The 7,292-nt window shown below is 37.3% G+C and overlaps 1 pseudogene; it reads right to left on the reverse strand.

Moving 5' to 3' along the window:
- Window positions 1-1,540: 1,540 nt before the first annotated feature.
- On the reverse strand, window positions 1,541-3,021 carry LOC110216020 (antizyme inhibitor 1 pseudogene; annotated as a pseudogene).
- Between the last annotated feature and the right edge of the window lie 4,271 nt (window positions 3,022-7,292).

Here is a 7,292-nt window from a genome sequence, read left to right on the forward strand (position 1 = left end):
ATACATAGGTTTAAAACTTCATTTTTTATGGCAAAGTCTTCAAATACAGTATAGACATCTTCTAAAGTTACCACCATATCATTTACAAAAGTGATACGGCTCTGAGCTGTCTTCATTTTTACATAAAAGAAATCTTTTACAGACTTAACAGCAAAATTGATACGTAGTGAAACATAGAAGCTATTGTAAGTGATCAATTAGCTCAAAGCTGCAAGTTTGGCATTCCTGGGCCACAAGGAAGCACGACATGTAAAGGAGGTAGGGAAGCAATTCTTCCATCTTTCTGAGTTCTAAAGCAAGTTCAGAATTTTGAATTTTGCATAAAACCTTACATTTACCCTTAGTCATCCCCACAAATACAATTAAAATGACACACCAGCATGCCAGGATTCTAAATTTTAGTAACCCCAATATTAAGTTCAAATAGGCATTCATTAAATCACAAAGTATCAAGCAATGAGTGCACCCTATTGGTTCCAAAGTTTGAAATTTTGAGAGAATCGTTATCAATTTCTTTCTGCTTTGAAGTACATGTGTGAAAAGCAGCTTAGTATTATATTTCTAATTCATAAATACAGGTTAGGATTTTCTGTCAATTTGCACCAATGTGAAGTTATATTTCCACTCAGGAGGCAGAAATTCCACACCTGAGCAAAATATAAATTAGGAACAATGATCTTTATTTCACTACTATTTCAATTCTGGAAGCTAAAATTATTAATTAATAAAACATTATTAATAAATAAATAATAATTAATAAAACAGTTAAACAAATAAGCAAAAACCCCAACAAAGTTAGTATAAGAATTAAAAGAATAATGCTAACTGAACTCAAAGTAACAAAAAGTAAGGGAACAGCTTAACATTTTTTTCTAATTAATATTGAAGCTGAAAAGCTTAATAGTATGTTTTCCTGCAATTAAAAAATGTAAATATCCAGTGCAAAAGAGCATCAAGGTTTTTGAAGATGGATATAGCCCTTCTTTTTACTAATGCATAAAACTATTTCAATTTATTCCCCCCACTTACTCTATATTTAGCATAAACTACCGTTTCAGCCAATAAGCTTGTAATTGTGTGCCTAAGGTGCTACATGCATTGTATCTATATACAGATATCTATTTATTACTATTGGGCTTACAGGTGTAACATTTTTGGTGTTAGAATTGTTAAAGAAACATACCTTGTTTAACAAACATTGCAAACTACATGTCAACTTTCCATTAAAGAATCTGAAATTTATAATGATTTGTCAAACTCATTTTACTTATATTATTACAAACTTAAGTAATTGGAAAAAAAAGAAAATACTGCCAAAACAAGCTTGAAATAATGGGCTAATGAAAAACAACTTTCAAAACAGTCATATACATACCTATTTCAAAACTACCTTTGCTAATTAGCCCCTTTCCCAAGTTTTAGCCTTGTAAAATCTACAAAAAAAAAAATTGTTGCAACCATACAAGGATTGTGTCAGGTCAAATAAAACAAATACTATGATGCAATTTTATATTTATTAAACTATGGTTCAAAGCACAAATTTGCACATTCTAAATACACTAAACATATCTAAATGAAGTCACACTGGTCTTCCACTGACATTTGATATATCTGGGCAAAAGATAATAAATTTATAGGACTTTCTAACAGGAATCCTTACTATAAAAACTGTGTACTTATATGTAAACAGTTTATAATGGGGAACCCAAATGATGGTCTTCCATATTCACTAAGTCATTCACTTTGTTGCATATTTTATTTTAAATGCTTAGAGGTTGAACAACTGGTAAGTTTAAATCTAGACATGTTATCTAATTCCCACCTCACCCCCAAAGAATTGTGGTTGTAAGCTGGTTTTTCCTGGTCCTAATTAGCTATTATTACTTATTTTGTTCAAGTTTTGGAGAGTGAATAGTTATGACTGTTCAATTTTTCTTCCACAATGTAATATTGACCAGACAAGTTTAACTTGCAGCTTCAAGTCTAAAAGGAAGTGTTAATGTCTGTTTTAAGCTTCAGTGCAAAAGCTGCTGTCATCTTGGTTCAGCTGAATGCAAGAAGGCAAAAAGAAGCTCTTCATCATTGTTTCTGAAGTAATTCTAGCATCTTGCATCTTGTACCAATGACTGAATGACACCATGTAGTAAATAGTTGGCCTCTGGAAATCATTAAAAGAAGATGGCTCATGGAGAGTGCCTGCTCCTATATTATCAAAGATCAGCCAATCTCACACAATCAGCTCAGGAAGAAGACTGTTTTCCACAATATGATCAAGCTCATCACAAGATGGACCCCAAAGGCTACTTGTAAAAAGGGGTGCATCTTTGTTGTATTTCTTGTGCACCTCTGGGATGGTATTCAAGTTCTGAGACAATTTACTTGCAAATGAACCATAAGTACCATCATTCATGTAATATATAAAGTCTGGTGCTTTACTCCCAGTTTTTCCTACTCCAGAGGAAACACCATTCTTAAAAACTTGCTTTTCAATGATATTAACTGCTAAAGCTAATGCAGAAGATAGATAGTAGCTTCCAGGTTCTAAAATGACCTTAATGCCAGATCCTTCAGGAAAGTAGACATCCAACGACAGGATGATGACATAGTTAACCTCTTGCAACTGAAATCCATTACCTGTATAGCCTCTGCCAATGTCCAATATGGTCATCTTAAAGTCAAATTCTCCAGCCATGTCAAACACACATCAAGCATTAGATAAAAACATAAATATACACTTGAGGTTCTTTGCAATAGCTTGAAATATGAAACTTAACACCAACTATTTGGATGTCAAATTCCTTAGCATATTCCAAGAGATGCCTACAGTTCTTCAGTGTGGTGCCAAACTTTATGTTACTCTCTTCATCTCCATTAATATCTTCTGTTGCAATGTGTAGTAAGAGTTTAGCATTTGGATGATAATATGCAATTTTCTTCAGTTCAATTTCATTGTAACATGACATGATGTTAACCCCAGTTTTTGCTTCATACTTTATCTGAGAAGATTGCTTACATGGACTTATATCAGTGATGTTTTCAGGAGAAACACCCAAGTCTTGAACCAATGCCATTTTAATTTTTGCTGGAACATGCAAATCCATTTCCAAAAGCTGCTAAAATCTCTAGAACAGCTGGAGGTGAATTGCATTTTACTGAGTAGGATGGCTTTATTTGAGCCACAACATTCTGCCACTGTGTTTCTTCACAATTTTTCCAAGATCGCCAACAAAAAAATGCATTTTTTCCTGTTAGGGTATGTTTATAGACATAGTTATCAATAGTATTTCCAAGATGTGTTCCTTTAAAAAAAAAAGCAGTGACTTGGGAGAAGCTAGATGGCACAGTGGATAGAGCACCAGCCCTGAAGTCAGGAGTACCTGAGTTCAAATCCGGCCTCAGACCAAACACTTGACACTTACTAACTGTGTGACCCTAGGCAAGTCACTTAACCCCAATTGCCTTAAAAAATAAATAAACAAACAAATAAATAAATAAATAAGCAGTGACTTGCTTAAGCTCTCCCCCAAACCCTTCCAATTACCTGTAAAAAAGGCTATAAACAAATTCTAGAGCAGTAGAACCCACAAAAAGACAAAGTGAAACAAATTTCCAGCCCAAGACAACCTGTATGATTGATGGGAAAGATCTGTTGCAATGGGCTGGGAGAGGAGCGCAGTTCAGCATAGGCGGGCAGGCAAAGACAGAGCCTCAGCAACCTAAAGCAGGCCTCAGGGGACTGAGTCAATAGCAGTTGTAGTGGTTTCCAGACTTCTCAACCCACAAATGCCGAAGACAACTTAGTAAATCAGTAGGAAAGGTCTGTCATACCTGAGTGAGAGGTCCAGCCCCAGGCCTGGTGCAGCTCCTGGGCTGTGGTGGTTTCCGGAGATGGTGGGAGGATCAAGCAGATGATCAGAGAGGGATTACAGTGATCTCTTCACTGATGCTGAGGCAGGATTCTCTTTTTTTGCCTGTGCTTTGATCGGGGTCATAGTCCTGAGTGGCTGTCCTAGGGCAAGGAGAAGTGCTGGTGTGGAGGAGCTTGTGGTGGTGGTAGAGAGAGAATCCTCCTCACAGTTCAAAGGCAGAAAAGATTGCTTGTGGTCACTCATAAACAGAGCACAGGCCAGGAAAGGAGTGAGCACCTTGTCTTTGATCATATCACCTTGGAAGAACTGAAAATTTGTAGGTCCCTAGAAGTATCTCTGAAAACAGCTGCAAAAACCCCTGAAGCTTGGGACAGTACACCCTCCATGCTGGAAGCAGACCCTTACCTTAACAAAGTTTGATAGTCAAGTAATTGTCTGGGAACATGAGCAAACAGCAGAAAAAAAAAACCCTCAGACTGGAATCTTACTTTGGTGACAAAGAAGATTAAAACATACAGAAGAAGGCAACAAAGTCAAAGCTCCTACATCCAAAGCCTCCAAGAAAAATATGAGTTGGTCCCAGGCTATGGGAAATCTCAAAAAGGATTTTTGAGAAGCAGGTAAGAGAAATAGAGGAAAAAATGGGAAGAGAAATGAATGATGCAAGAAAATAATGAAAAACAGGTCAATAGCTTGCTAAAGGAGACTCAAAAAAATACTGAAGAAAACAACACCTTAAAAAATAGACTAACCCAAATGGCAAAAGAGGTCCAAAAAGCCAATAAGGAGAATGCCTTAAAAAGCACAATTGGCCAAATGGAAAAGGAGGTCCAAAAACTCACTGAAGAGAACAATTCCTTAAAAATTAGAATGGAGCAAATAGAAGCTTTATGAAAAAATCAAGAAATTATAAAACAAAACCAAAAGAATGAAAAAATAGAAGACAATGTGAAATATCTCATTGGAAAAGCAACTGACCTGGAAAATAGATCCAGGAGAGAGAATTTTGAAATTGTTTGACTACCTGAAAGCCATGATCAAAAAAAGAGCTAAGGCATCATCTTTCAAGAAATTATCAAGGAAAACTGCCCTGGTATTCTAGTACCAGAGGGTAAAATAGAAATGGAAAGAATCCACTCCTAATCACCTCCTGAAAGAGATCCCCAAAGGAAAACTCTTAGGAATATTATAGCCAAATTCCAGAGTTCCCAGGTCAAGAAGAAAATATTTCAAGCAGCCGGAAAGAAACAATTCAAGTATTGTGGAAATACCATAAGGATAACACAAGATTTAGCAGTTTCTTCCTTACAGAATAGGAGGGCTTGGAATATGATATTCCAGAGGTCAAAGGAGTTAGGATTAAAACCAAGAATCACATACCTAGCAAAACTCAGTATAATCCTTCATGGTGAAAAATTGACATTCAGTGAAACAGGTGACTTTCAAGAATTCTTGATGAAAAGACCATTGTGGAATTAAAAAAAATGACTTTCAATACAAGACTCAAGAGAAGCATGAAAAGCTAAATAGGAAAGATAAATCATGAGGGACTTATGAAAGTTGAACTGTTTACATTCCTACATGGAAAGATATTTGGAACTCATGAGGCCTTTTTCAGTATTAGGGTAGTTGGAGGGAAAATATATATTAAAGGGTGAGAGAGGATTATACTGGGAGAAGGAGAAAAAGAGGTAAAATATAATAAATTATCTCACATAAAACAGACAAGAAAAAGCTTTTACAGTGGAGGGGGAAGTGGGGGGAAGTGAGAGGGAATTAGTGAATCTTACTCTCATCGATTCTGGCTTAAGGAGGGAATAACATGCACATTCAATTGGATATGGAAATCTATCTTGCCCTACAGGAAAATAGGGGGGAAAAGGATAAGAGAGGAAGGGATGATAGAAGAGAGGGTGGATTAGGGGAGAGGGTAAGCAGAAGCATATACTTTTGAGGAGAGAAAGGATCAAAGGAGAGAACAGAATAAACGGGGTTTGGAATAGGGTAAAGTAAAATACAATTAGTTTTTCACAACATGACTATTATGGAAGTGTTTTGCATTACTACACAGGTATAACCTGTATTGAGTTGCTTGCCTCCTCAATGAGGGTGGGTGGGAGGGAGCAAGGGAGAGAATTTGGAACCCAAAGTTTTAAAAACAAATGTTAAAAATTGTTTTTATATATAACTTGGAAATAAGATATACAGGCAATGGAGTATAGAAATCTATCCTGCCCTACAGGAAAATAGAAGGGGAAGGGAATAAGAGAAGGGGGGAGTGATAGAAGGGACAGCAGATTGGGGGGGAGAGACATTCTGATTGCATGCCATCTTGGGATGGAGGGAGGGATGAGATGGGGAGAAAATTTGAAACTCAAAATCTTGTGGAAGTGAATGTTGAAAGCTAAAAAATAATTAATTAATTAAAAAAAAGATGTGTTCCTTCATCTACCAAGCCTACATCTTCAAAAAATCCTTCTATCTCAGATGTGTTCTGCAAGGCAGAAAGTCATAAACCAGGCAAAACAAGGATGTGGGCCATCAAGTCTTACCTTTGGGTCTTTAGAATATGCAACAAAATGGACAAGTTAGGAAATGAAACCCTCCTGGCATCAGCTAAGTTCCCACGGTGGCTCTGTGTTGAAGTTGAACTGCTGTCTATAAAGCACTTCTACCAGGGGTGGGGAACCTGCAGCCTCAAGGCCACATGTGCATTCCACTTGAGGCCCTTTAGGTCCTCAAGTAAGACCCTTTGACTGAATCCAAACTTCACAGAATATATCCCCTTAATAAAAGGATTTGTGCTGTGAAGTTTGGTTTCAGGCAAGGACTGCACTTGAGGTCCTAGAGGGCCACACATGGACTTGAAGCCACAGGTTCCCTGTCCCTGGGGCCCTCTGGATAGTTGTATATCTGGTCAGAGAATTTGCTGTGAGATAACAACCCAAAGAGTTGGGTAAAGCATCTTCTCTTTTTAGGTGGAATTTTTAAAGAGGAATGTGATTACCTACAGCAGAAATACTTGAGGTGGCCTGGGCTATAGGACAATGGGGCAGGGTGGGGGGAGACATGGAAAGTGCAGCACTCACACCAGCTATGCAGCAGGGCTGACAGTGGCCTAGGAGGGGGGAAAAAATGCTAATTTTAGAAACTTCCCAAAATAAGGTGAGGATGGGTGGGTGTTTACAATGATAGGCAGGTTCCTTAAAGAGAAGAGCAATAGAGCAAGAAAGGGAGAGACTGAGGGAAGAAAGAAGAAAATGATGATACTGTAAAAAGATGGGGGAAGCTATCTGGAACAAAGAGAAAGAGAGTGGGGGTGAACTGTCATTTTTTTTAGTGGAAAATTATAATTTCCTTTGAAATTTTTTTCATGATGTCTGAACACCAACAGGGCAATCTCACAATCTAGAGGTTGCAATT

The sequence above is a fragment of the Phascolarctos cinereus genome, unplaced genomic scaffold (assembly GCF_003287225.1).
Source record: "Phascolarctos cinereus isolate Bilbo 61053 unplaced genomic scaffold, phaCin_HiC Scaffold_9;HRSCAF=440, whole genome shotgun sequence".
Lineage (NCBI taxonomy): Eukaryota > Metazoa > Chordata > Mammalia > Diprotodontia > Phascolarctidae > Phascolarctos > Phascolarctos cinereus.